Here is a 14,625-nt window from a genome sequence, read left to right as displayed (position 1 = left end):
AAATAAAAGTTTATATCATTTGCTCCATATGTATATTTCACTGTTGTAATTGTCTAGAGCCTCTGTATTGGATGTCCCAATCACTATGGATCATCAGGTGCATTACATTACAGGAATGAAATATTTGAAGTTGGATAGATGGCAAGATGTTTATATATATATCATCATCATCGTCATCATCGTCGTTTAACGTCCGCTTTCCATGCTAGCATGGGTTGGACGATTTGACTGAGGACTGGTGAAACCGGATGGCAACACCAGACTCCAATCTAATTTGGCAGAGTTTCTACAGCTGGATGCCCTTCCTAACGCCAACCACTCAGAGAGTGTAGTGGGTGCTTTTACGTGTCACCCGCACGAAAACGGCCACGCTCGAAATGGTGTCTTTTATGTGCCACCCGCACAAGCCAGTACAGGGGCACTGGCAACGATCTCACTCGAAAATCCTACGGGAGCCAGTCAGGCGGTACTGGCAACGGCCACGCTCAAAATGGTGCATCTCATGTGCCACCCGCACAAGAGCCAGTCCAGGGGCACTGGCAACGATCTTACTTGGCTTGCCGGGTCTTCTCACGCACAGCACATTTCCAAAGGTCTCGGTCAGTAGTCATCGCCTCGCTGAGGCCCAATGTACGAAGGTCTTGCCTCACCACCTCAGCCCAGGTCTTCCTGGGCCTACCTCTTCCACGGGTTCCCTCAACTGTTAGAGTGTGGCACTTTTTCACGCAGCTATCCTCATCCATTCTCACCACATGTCCATACCAGCGCAATCGTCTCTCTTGCACACCACAACTGATGCTTCTAATGTTCAGCTTTTCTCTCAAGATACTTACACTCTGACGGGTATTCACATTGACATTACACATCCAACGGAGCATACTGGCTTCATTCCTTGCGAGCTTACGTATGTCCTCAGCAGTTACAGCCCATGTTTCACTGCTATGTAGCACGGCTGTTCGTACGCATGCGTCATACAGTCTGCCTTTTACTCTGAGTGAGAGTCCCTTTGTCGCCAGCAGGGGTAAGAGCTCTCTAAACTTTGCCCAGGCTATTCTTATTCTAGCAGCTACACTTTCAGCGCACCCACCCCCACTACTAACTTGGTCGCCCAGATAGCGGAAGCTATCGACTACCTCTAGTTTTTCACCCTGGAATGAGATAGAAGTTGTTTCCTACTCATATATATGTGTATGCATGTGTATGTATGCATGCGTGTGTGTGTATACATACATACATCTTTGTGTGAGGAGTGCAAACATACTTGGTATTCCTGCTTGCTTGAGGACATCATTGTTGGGGACACGATTCTGCCATTTGATACCAAGGATTTTCCGGAGGCAGCGCAGGTGAAAGATATTTAGACGACACTCTTGGTGTGTGTATGGCATCCAGGTCTCACTGCCATACAGTAGAGTGCTAAGTACACATGCCTGGTAAATCTTCATTTTTGTGGTCTTGGTCAGCTTATCAGTTGTCCCATGGTCAGTTGTCCCATGCCCGTTTGGAGAGTTGGGCCATCACACCAGCTGCCTTGCCAAAGCGTATATTGAGCGTGGCATCACCAGTTCTGCTTACCAAAAGTGGCCCACTTGGCACCGTGCATTTCTCTAGATATTTTCTTATCAGCTTTCGTATCATACATACAGATGTGATGATTACATCATCTTGTCAGATGATAGCCATCTCACATTCAGCCTGATTGTTCCTATTGACCTTCATCTCAGCATGTGCATGGATATGACTTTCACCATGCATTAATCATCATAGGACTTTATAAAATACAAAATGGGTCAAGAAATGAAATGATAATGAGACATCTGTATACCATTGGATTAAAAGACAAAAACTTGTACAACACTTTTTCCACTCTCTTGGTTGTCATAGTAGGTTTCAGTGACAAGTATTCTTTTCTACTCTAGGCACAAGGACCGAAATTTTTTTTTTGGGGGGGGGGGGACCAGCTGATTAGATCGACACCAGTATGCAACTGCTACTTAATTTATCAACTCTGAAAAGATGAAAGGCAAAGTTGACCTTGGCGGAATTTGAACTCAGAACGTAAAGACAGACAAAATACCATTAAGCGTTTCACCTGGCATGCTAACATTTCTGCCATCTCACCACCTTTCTAGTGACAAGTATTCTTTTCTATTCTAGGCACAAGGCCTGAATTTTTTTTTTTGGTGGGGGGCAGTTGATTAGATCGACTCCAGTACACTACTGGTACTTAATTTATTGACCCTGAAAGGATGAAAGGCAAAAATCAATCTTGGCAGAATTTGAACTCAGAATGTAAAGACAGACGAAATACCAATTTCTTTATTGCCCACCGTGGGCTAAACATAGAAATGGACAGAACAACTGATGGGATCAGTAAATCGGTATGATTTTACATAAAATATGACTTTTAAAATTAAATAAAATATATAAAAAAATCGAATGAAATTAACAATACAGGGACAATACAAATGAAGCGATGATCAGACCATGATCTATCGCTGGTACCTTTTTTTGTTCTTTTTTTCCATCTATTCACACAGTTCCTTTCACGCACAACACTCGTGCAACATGCTTCCATCTCTTTTGGAACATACACTCCAACAGACATCTCTTTTCCAGCCATACCTTCCTTTTCAAATGAAATACCGCTAAGCATTTCACCCAGTGTGCTAACATTTCTGCCAGCTCACCGCTTTTCCAGTGACAAATATTGCATGATGACTGGTACTATTTTGACTGCAAGTTTTATGACAGAGTAACTTTCTTCTAGAAGAGCTGCTTTCTCTAGATTTCGTCATAAATAATGGGAGCCTCTTCTACCCCTGGGAATTGTATTTAACCCTTAGATGGGACCCTGACAGGTACAACCAGTCCAGGTCAGAACAGACCTGGGAGTAATAGTAATTAAGCAGTGACTCCACACTCCCTACAACTTCAGAACTCCCAAACTGGAGCTTCACCACCGAATGCAGCTTAATGTCATACATACATGTGTATGTATGCTTGCATGTTTGCATGTAAAAGATAAATTTAATGTAGTAGTTCACTGTCAATTTGAAATACTTATGCTGTAGTAAACAAAGGTAAATATATCCTGTTATTCACCTCATACAGAAAAATAAAGATTATCCTTGACGTGTTATATGGTTGATAGGATATACACACAATTACTACCTCTGTCTCTGCATGCATGTGTATATACATGCACACACACACACATGCATACATATGTATATGTCTGTGTATATATATATATATATATGATTATATGTTATCACTGGAGGACTATTTAAAATGCTTACATTTACATAAAAAATTAGCCATTTTGAATTTAATCTATGTGCCAATCACCTTATATGCTGTGACTTGCATTGTGATGGAAACATCTGACAGGACATATAACGTTTGCTATCAACTCTGCCAAGTAGCATAAGTTTTCTTTTTGTTCTTTGTTTTTTGTCCAAGTGTTTGTTATAGATAGAAAATAAATGTAAGAAGAAAGAAAAATATGAAAGCTTATATTTTTCTAATGTTTCCTTTTCTTTCCTCTTTTGCTCTGCATAATGATGCTCCCCCCCCCCCCCGCCACATCATTTGCAAAACAAAAAAATTAAGCGTATTTACCTCTCCATTGAGGCTTTACCTATCACTAAAAAGAAATATAATTTACATTCAGTTATACCCAATTCTGATTTGCAAAGAGATGAACCAGAATTTATATATATATATATATATATATATATATATAAATTAATAGCAGATATTCTTATGCAAATCATTTCTAATAATAGCATATGTATTTCATGTTTCTTAAGGATGAATTATCATTTATATAGTGAAAGGGACTGATGAGAAATTGGGATTGGAAAATCTAAACAACTTAATATATAGTTGCTCACAATAATACTGCTAATGTAAATAGGAAATTGAATCAAAAACACCAGTAATACATCTTCCAAAGTAGTTTTAAAATAAAGTTTGTTTAAACTGAGCTTTTCATTCATTTTCAAAAAAAGCTATCAATTATTTAATTGATGCAGGCTTTATAGCTCTTCTCTTATTGTTTGTATTTTTACCTGGGTTAGGGAAGATGTTAATTGAAAGAAATCCTGCTGCTGCTGCTGGCAGTAAAAGCAGCAATGTTTAATCACATTGATATAAAAAAAAAATAATAAATAAAAGGGCGTAATAATGAAACAAAAATATAACAGAATTGACATGATTATATCAAAAGAAACTCAGAAAAGAATATCCATATATATATATATATATATATATATATATATGTATGTATGTATGTATGTATGTATGTATGTATGTATGTGTGTGTGTGTGTGTGTGTGTGTGTAAAGAGAGGGGGCGTGAGTTATGGAAGAGAGGGAGAGTGAGAGAGAGACAAAGACAGAATGACAAAAACAGAGCCAGAGAGAGGAAGAAAGAAACAAAAATAGATTTTTAAAAAAATGACAAAAGGAACAATAAATTATGGTTAATGTTGTAGCTGATACTGCTTTATCTGGAAAAAACTGAAGTTCTTGAAGTGAATCTAATTAAGATTATTGTGAAGAGTTTTTGATGCTATTAAACAAATCAAATTTGGTGTATAATGTTTGTATAGACAGCAACTTGAGAACAAGTCCTTGAATCATTATGAAAGAAAAATAAACACATATTAAAAGAATTTTAGTTTAAAGGCAGAAAAATAGAACATAAAGAACATGATGAATAATGCTCAATGAAATTTTGTAAAAATTACTCAGTAAAATATATAAACGAAAGAATCAACTGTGACAATTTATATGATCAGCCACAACTGATGAATATTTCCACTTTAAATGCTGTTTAGCTTCCAATTTGAAAACAAAAAGCTCTACAAACATTAACAAACAAAATAACCATTAATAAAGAAAACGACTGAAATGAAATTGATAAAGGAAATAGACAATAATTAGGCTTATAGTCACAAACAAGGCCTCAATAAACAATCTCTTAATTCTTGAAGTAAATTTGACATTGTTTTTTTTTTCACCCAAAACTATTGATGCCCAAGTTAATTAAAATATAGTCATTTATAGTTATTTCAATGGTTAATTGCTCACTGTTATTTAGATAGATAAAAAATAATCTAAATCTAAAATTCAGGTATAACATTGTAGGTATTAATTAGAATCAGTTCATATGAAAAGGTATAAATAACACAATTGAGAAAACAAAGACAAAAAAGAAAACTTCAACTAGATGTGTGTGTGTGTGTGTGTGTGTACAGATTTCAAGACAGTGTATCAGAGAAAATCATGATGTTGGAGAGAAGTGCATTTGCATTGATGATGGCTTGTTTGCAGTTAATGATTCTACAAAGGAAGAGGTTTAGAAGTACCACTATGAAAGATTCCTAAATGTAGAGAATGCATGGGAGAAAGAGAGCCTACCTAACATGGACCCAACAGAGGGGCTGGCTCTCCAAGTCAACAACAGCTTAGCGGATAAAGCAATTAAAGATATGAAGACAAAGAAAGCCCCTAACCCATCAGGAATCATTGCTGAGATGCTTAAAATATCTGGCAGAGTGGAATATGCCCTAGTCACCCATATAGTTAATCAAGCTGTCCATGAGGGAGTTATAAAACGACTGGTAGTCAACTGCTACTAAGGTAAAGGTGATGCCTTAGACAGAAATAATTATAGTTATCAAATTGCTGGACCAGGTGATGAAAGTTACAGAAAGGAGCAAGCTCAATTAATTAGGAAGAGAGTTAACCTTGATGAGATGCAGTTGGTTTTGTGCTAGGAAGAAGCACTATTGATGCTATCTTCCTGGTGAGGCTACTGCAGGAGATGTACTTGGCCAAAAATAAACCTCTGTACTTGGCTTTTACTGACATGGAAAAAGCTTGCTTCTTAATCTGTTGGGCAATGCAGAAGCTAGGGATAGATGAGTGGTTGGTGAGAGCTGTAAGAGCCATGTACACAGATGCTATCTGCAAGGTGAAAGTCGGCAATGAGTACAACAAAAAATTTAGCTTACAGATAGGAGTTCTCCACGGATTGGTTCTCAGCCCCCTCTTGTTTATCATAGTCCTCCAGACCATAATAGAGGTATTTAAAACAGGCTGCTCGTGGGAGCTCCTCTACACTGATGACCTTGTTCTTTTGCTGAATTATTACCAGAACTAGAGAAGAAATTCAGGTGTGTAAGCAAGGACTGGAATCAAAGAGCCTTAGAGTTAATTATATCATGTAAAAGTGCCCATGCTTCTGCCACATAAAAGTGCCCATGCCAGTACCACATAACAGCACCGATGCCAACGTCATGTAAAAACACCTGTGCCAATGCCACATGAAAGCACCCATGGCAGTGTCATGTAAAAGTGCTCATACCAGTGCTATGTTTAAAGCACCCAGTACACTCTGTAAAGTAGTTGACATTAGGAAGGGCATCCAGCTGTAGAAACCATGCCAAAACATACAAATGGAGCCTAGGCAGCTCTTCACCTGGCCAGCTCCTCTCAAAGGATCCAACCCATGCCAGCATGAAGAACAGATGTTAAACAATGATGATATATATTTATATACCAGCTGGCACTCTGTCAGTTACAATGACAAGGGTTACTGAGGTTCAATGTTAAAAATTTTGTTCCACTCAAGTTTGGGAATTTTCAGCCATATCTTTTAGTTAGGTTTAATATGTGATCAACTAAAGAGACAATCACATTTAAAATAGAGAGCTATAGCAGCCTTACCATCTGAGGGGCATAAGAAACAATAGCCAAATATTACATGAGACATGTCTGTGAAGATTTCATTGACATCATTGCAATAGCAGAGTGGCCTATTTATTGTAAAGCATGTTACCAAATGAGAATTTCTCATTTGATAGTGATTCACTTGCATATTTTGGTTAAGTAGTTACCTTCCTCCAGTAGTGAGGTGAAATCTGTCTTCACTTTAGAATATTATATGTCTCTAACAAGATTGTACAAATACTCATAAGTAAATAATCTCACTCGAAATTTTCTTCAGATATGTATTTGGGATCTTTAGAAGGTCCAGCACCTTCAATTGCACATTAATCAATGTCCATTTTATCCTCTGTAAAAGTTAGAAGAACAGGCATTGTTTCATCATCTTGGACTAGTGTATATCTATATACCGAATACAAGTTTCAATTGACAAACCCAATTATTTCATTTTTACAAAAATAGAAGTTAGTATGATAATTTCTTCATTCTCTCCATAACATGATTATGATAAAAACAATGATCCTCTCATTTTGTTCAACCATTTCATGTAATCCATTTGAACAAGCAGAACAGATTTGATGTGGTGGCCACTGCTTATCATGGTTACTTATATGACAAAGTATATCTAGTTTATTTTCCTAAGATCCAATGTAATAGTTTATCATTGTGTTTTAATTGTAAAAATACCACAAACATAGCTAAAAAAGTATACTTTTGCATATTCAGGAAGCATTCTGACAAAATAGCATAGATATAGCATATATTCTACAAAATACAAAATATAGCATATATAGCATATATTCTACAAAATACGAAATATTTTAAATGTATTTCGTTTTTGGATTTGGTTTGCCAGATTTTTTATGTGATTTCGTGTGTTGAACAGTCAAGACTATTGATAAGGTTGCAAGACGCAACAAAAATTTTAGGAAAATAAAAATAAGGAATAAGTGGAAATTTTACCGGTGAGTGTGTTAAATTTCAAGACACAATAAGAAAATGACTCTCCCCAGACACAACAGAATTTTAAATGTAATTTTTTAAAAATTAGCTTCACCTTCAAAATTGGATGTGCTACTAGAAAAATGAAGACAGTTTTGAAATCAGCATCAAAGAAGTTTTCTGCTGACAGCAAATGACCTTCCACAGAAATTCATTGCTGATCAATTAAAATCTTTGTCAAAATGATAAAACTTTGAAATTTTCTTCTTAAATGGTTTGATCAGCTATTCTACTACCACTGCTGCTGCTGTTGCTGCTGCAGAAACAGACATAAAGTGTGGGAGTTCTAGTTGCTCTAGCAGTAGCAGAAGCTGTAGTGGTGGTGGTGGTCGTCATCGTCGTCGTGGTCGTGGTTGTGGTGGTTGTGGTCGTGGTCGTGGTGGTCGTGGTCGTGGTAGTCTTGGTTTTGGTGGTCATGGAGGTCGTGGTGGTGGTGGTGGTGGTGGTGGTAGTACTAGTAGTAGTAAATATGAAGGCTCTGATTTCATTATTTAAAATACAGCATCTTGACAATTAATTACACCAAATAAACTACAACAACTTGTTTGCTTATGTCCACTTGTTTGCATATGTCCACTTGTTTGCATATGTCCACTGAATTTGATAATGACCATATTTTCATTCATTTATGGATCTTCTGATAGTTGTATGCATCCAATTCTTCAAGTGCAGCTTCGGTCATAGATGTAAAGGTTTGATTAGAAGGTCCTTGTCTTGGTTGTGCTGAGTGTATTTATCCTCTGCATTTTCAGTTCCCTCTAAAACTTTGAGACCACTAAAGTGAACAACACTTGAAACAAAGAGATTTGTCAGTTCAGTTTTTGTAGATGATGATGATGTTGGCATCTTTCCATGTTAAAATAAATAATCCTGGCTCCATGCTTCTGCAATGAAATGGTCTTGTGCAAAGGTAACCATTTACCTCAACATTTCTGCTGGAATGATGTCTAATCCAGGATATTTCCTTGCAGAACTAATTTCAGCAAAGATCAGTAGCTTGCCAAGATGTTGAATAACAGTCATTTCACAAAATTCCTCCATAATTGCTGAGTCCACTGATTTTGGCTGGTTTAGCAGTTGGCTGAGATGTTCTTTCCATTATTCCATTGCTGGAGATTGTTTTTTCAGTAGAAATGTGTTGTCTGATGATTTGATTGGTGCCTGGAACAATGTTTGGAACCATAAAGTGTATTTCTTGCATCATAGAAATTGCACATGGTATGCCTATCTGGATACATGCAGATAGGCATTCTTGAGTTATTACAACATATTCATTTTGCAGGATTCAAAAGATGGATTGAGTCTTCTATCAAAGAACTCACAAATGCTATTTTTTTTAGGATGCGTGAAAAGAGATTGTCCATAGTTACTCTGTTGGCCTTGTGCATATCAGTCATGAGGCTGCCAGCTGTGCTCATGTTCACATTGAATCCATTTTAATGGTTTTTGTTTTGACATTTTGGTTATGGTTTCTGCAGCAGCATCATGGAATGTACAACTTAGAAGAACCTATTGTTATCCATATGAGTTTCCAGGAAGCTGAATGCCACTAAACTTTCAGTTTAACATCTAGAGAATGAAGTCCTTACAAATCTTGAGATAGCCAAGCTTGTAGAAACTGAGTCTCATAATGTTTTGTGCTCTTGAGCATCACAAAGAACACACTTGCAATCTGACCAATGTGTGCATATTTAATTCATCTATCTGTATTCACACACCCCTGCACACACATGTACATATTTGTCTTATGAGACCATATATATTATGAATGTGTGTGTGTGTGTGTGTGTGTGTGTGTGTGTGTGTGTGTGTGTGTAGTGAAGTGAAACACCTAGTGTAGTTGTACTTGCATCTCGCATACAGATTGCTACAACTGCTTAAACTTTATTGGGAAATGAAAAGTAATTTAACATGAATCTTCTTTGCCAGGTTACAATTACTCTCTGATAAAGTCTTTTACCAGGCCTTCATATGGCTACCCATGGTAACTAAGTACTTTGTGACTTCATGTTATCTTGGTAGAGATTCTTAGAGCAGTAGTTAGTCCTAGATATATAGCATGCTGGTCTATCCTAGTAGATGCTGCCATAAGCACACACTCACTATAGGGTACTGCAATGGAAATACACACAATAAACACATATGCATACATTTTACATATAAGAAATAATCTATCGTTTTGATTTCAGGAAGAAGTTGAAATGAAGAAGTAACATATCTACTCATTAACATATATACTTAAAAGAACCTGTTTTTTAACTATTGTTAAACTCAGTAGTTGTGTACATTATGGTTTCTATTCAGAATCTCTTCTCTAGCTATATCATCTTGAAGCCAAAACAAAAGTGACTGAAGATATTTTCTTTGTAATTAGATTCCTCTATTCATTTCACTTTTTGCTCTCTCCATTTATATTCATCATGATAACCATCAAATATCTAATAGATTAATTCTTTTATTTTCCTTGTACAATTTCTATTGAGTGTTAATTAGTTCAACATATACTGTCAAGAATCAACATTATTCTCATTCTATGCACCTTCATTTACTATTCATATTTTTCATGCATTTATTCTTTCTGTTATCTCCTCATTCTTGTTGTGCATCACTAATTCTTATAGCTCTTCTGGCCAAATATCTTCTTTTGATGCAAAATACTTGTCTTTTTAATAACGTTTTCTCTTAAGAGTAATTCTTATATATTCATACTTACAAGTTTTTTGTTAAAAATTTGGCACTTTTTTATCGTTCTCTTGGTTCTCATGATTAATTTCAGGGAAACTTTGGGAATCAGCAAAATAGGAAACATTTAAGAAGACAGTCAATTATTTATAATAAATAATTAGAAATATCTTGAATTAAAACAGAAATAATATTTTGGCTAACAAGCTAAAATTATCTTCCTTTTTTTCACTTTACTTTCTTTCAACACAATTTCTTCTCCATCAATATATCCTTGCAGTTAAGTCTTAAGGACAGCATTTAAGATTTGGATTGCTTATTTTGATTATATATTCAGTTCATTTTCTCTGCTATTATGCTAAACTTTTTAATACATGTATGTGATATTAGAAATAGTAGTTTATTATTAATCTGCTTGAAAAACCATTGTGATTTTTGTGTATTGCCTGGTTTTGTTACCGACTTAAAACAAATACTAAGTCTGTTTTACATTTCTTTTTTACTTGGGCTCCACCTTGAAGGGTTTATGTGAACAAATTGATTCCAGTACTTGTTTTAAACCAAGTACATTTTTTTCGATTGGTCTCTTTTGCTTAACTGCTAAATGTAAACAAACCAGCACCAGTTGTCAGACAGTAGTAGGGGACAAATGCAATATGAACACAAAGGCACACACACATAGATATATACATATATATAGGACAGGCATCTTTTAGCTTCCATCTACCAAATCCACTCACAAGGCTTTAGTGGACCCAGGGCAGGGCTAAAGCAGAAGACATCTGCCCAAGGTGCTGTGCAATAGGACTAAACCCTAAACCATGTAGTTGCAAAGAGAGCTTTTAAAGCATGCAGCCATACTTATTTAGAATTGAGATACACTTTATTGATCCAATAACTTGGGTCAGTTATTTCCTGTTTCTGAGCTAGAAAGGTTATGGTTATGATCACATTTGTATCAGTTTCTTACTTTAAGCACAAAATCAAATCTTGTAGTGGGGTTGATATAGTCACATGGCTATGGATATTGGAATCTGTGTAAACTTCTTTTCTTCCTGGCTGCTGCACTCTGTGTATGTATATATATATATATATATATATATATATATATATATATAGACTGGAACGAACACGACACAATGAAGTAGAGAAATTTGAAAAGACAACACGAAACCGGTTATTTCTCAAAATACAATGTTTATATACCAAAAAGATTTTATAACATTTTTCTAACATTTTTCTGACATAATTTAAATATATACTTTAACCATGTAACACAAGCCTTCTGTAGTTTTTTCACTCTTATTATCTTTTATACATCCAACCACGTGCTTTCACATACCAACTTTCTCACCTATATATATATATATATATATATATATATACACTTATATATACACAACTCTTCTATATCTTCATTTTCTAATTATTTCTAATAAATAAATAATAATTAATAAATCATCAGATTCTAACTCAACACTTGAGGAATTAACTGCCACTATGCTAAAAAAACAACCAAAGAATTTCAAAGAGATTTACTTTGTAAAATGCAAAAACTAAAAATGCTTGGTGCAATCAGGAAGTTCTTTTTAAAATGAAGCTAAATTTTCTCACACTGAAGGATGTTAAGTTCCAGTTTTTGAACCCCAAACATCGTCATTATTTGAACTGAAGTTTTATGTACTTTAGGATTTGACAACAGATATGGATATCTATTATATAAGACTTTAACAATTAATCAATGTGAGTGAAGCCTATGAATCTATGAACATCAAAAGGCTGTCCAAGTTCTCATAAACCTCATGCACTGACATGAATGTACATCAAGTCAGCTTATCCTGGAAAAGGGAAGCAACAACCAACAACCATTCCTTGATGTAATGGTGAAAAGAACAGCAGTCAAATTCAGAACATCATTGTATAAAAAAACTTATTACTTACACTATCAGTTTCACATTATATAGTGTTAGAAAAGAAGTTGTTGACTTTCTACAACTTTAAGCAAACACAATCTGCACCAATGTATTGACTTCCATGCAGCCATCCATCTTCTCCACCCACCATTCATGGGAGGATCATGTGGGTGGAATCCTCTCAGTTACCTCCTCCATAGAGTCCTGTCAGAAGCATCCATCATCAGACTTTCTAGCTGGATTCCCAAACATGACCAACTGGGACTATGGATATTATCCAAATGTCTCATTCTTGGTCAACTTCTAGGTCTCCTACTGGGTTACTTGACTTGAAGAATCTGTTGAATCTGTTTTGTGATTCTTTCCTATATCAACTTCTTCTTCTTCTTCTTCTTCATTTAACGTTCACCTTCCATGCTGGCATGGGTTGGTCAGTTTGACAGGAGCTGATCAGGCAAGAGCCTGCACTAGACTTCAGTGTCTGTTTTGGCACAGTTTTACAGCTGGATGCCTTCTTATGCAGCTAATACCCAACTTATGCAACAGAAATTAGTTATTTCAAAAATGCACTACTAAATAACAAACACTCATCATATAATAATCATAACTACTCCTAAGCACATTCTACTTTACTGAAAGATATTGTTTGACAAAATTCAGAGAATCAGTGACACACAACATCAGAACTGTGTTCAGTTGCAGTATTACATTTCACAAATTCCTCACCTAAGTTAAATCTTATTGAGGACAGATAAGAACTGCAATTATAAGAACCCACCAGTTTATGGTATATTTTATAAAGAAAAACTGGGAAGGTCCAAAATGTTGGTAAAGAGGAACATTGAAAAGCCTTTATAAGAGGAAAGCAAGTAAGTCAGGAACAGTTGAATATATATGAAACTAAAAAGGAAATTATATACCAATATTGAATATTTCCCTAATTAATAACAAACTATACAGAAATCCAATACTTGTTAATAACCTTATGAATAAACCAGAGCTCAATATATCAGCCTTTATGAAAAAGAAATTTAATTAGTGTAAAAATATAACCTTCGCTATTATATTTTATATTAAATAATTTAGAAACAAAGAAAAGATCTTAGTTTTAATCCAATTCAGTATTATGTACCTATCCAGGAATAAGACAACTGATGATACTTGGAAATCAAACCTTGTGTTGATGTAAATATTTTTTAAAAAATGTTTCAATGTTTCAGTTGTAAAGATGCAGTTAATAGCCTGAAAAATAATCTTTTTAACAATAACTTATCTGAGACATTTAATGGAACCACTTATATTTTCCTTCTTTAATAATTGTTTCTTAAAAAACAAAATAATAATGTAGGCAACTTGTCTCTTTCCTGTTCAAGACTCTTGATATCTTTGACAGATTTTGTTTTTAGGTTGTTTTATATGGCTAAGCTGAAAATGAGGAGGTGTGACAAACAGTTAATGACCAAGGAAAGAGTACTTACATCATAAACTGAAAAGTATCAGTGTTGTCACCTTATTGTACATCATTATAACTTATAGTATGTTACTAATTGTTATTTTAACCACTTTCTTCTTGACTATTTTCTGAAACTTCCTATTCTGAAGAATTGAGTTTTGTATCAATTCTTTTTATGTTATTCATAATAAACATTTAATATACACACATACTTTTGAGAACAGACTCAAAATAGCTTTATTTACATAAAAGTACTTAAAACATAGTCTGCAAAATTCTAATTTCTTTAGCACCTAAAATTAAAATTTAGAGTTAATAATTAGTCTGTTAATAAACATTGTTTTATAATAATCAATTTCACAGCTAGATATGAAGATGCCTTCAGGTGTTAGTTAATAATATTACATAATTATTTTATTATATATGTTATAAACAAATATTTTGTTCTACTTATGGTTCAAAGTGATTTAAGTATTTTAGTTTTTAAGACTATTATTAAGAAAATTAGATGAAAAAAGAATAACAAAATATATTGTCATATCCTGAAAACACTTCCATCAGTGATTCATCCATGTCTAATTCAAGTTGCTGAATGCATGAATAAAACCTTTCTTCTTTGTATCCCACAACATATAGTCTTACTAGTAGCAAAGTTAGAGGTGGAGCAACAGAGGAACTGGTTTCCTGATGCAAACATTTCAAAAGTGGCACTTTTCAACGTGTTTTTTTTTAACTCTTTAAATCACTTGTGTGATAAAAGTCAAATTTCGTTATTTTAAATGATTTTTATCAAATAACTTGAAGGAATTTTCTGAACTCATTGCTTTATTTGACC

Source organism: Octopus bimaculoides, chromosome 10, assembly GCF_046866305.1.
Source record: "Octopus bimaculoides isolate indiv1 chromosome 10, ASM4686630v1, whole genome shotgun sequence".
NCBI lineage: Eukaryota > Metazoa > Mollusca > Cephalopoda > Octopoda > Octopodidae > Octopus > Octopus bimaculoides.
Note: the sequence above shows the minus strand (reverse complement) of the source record.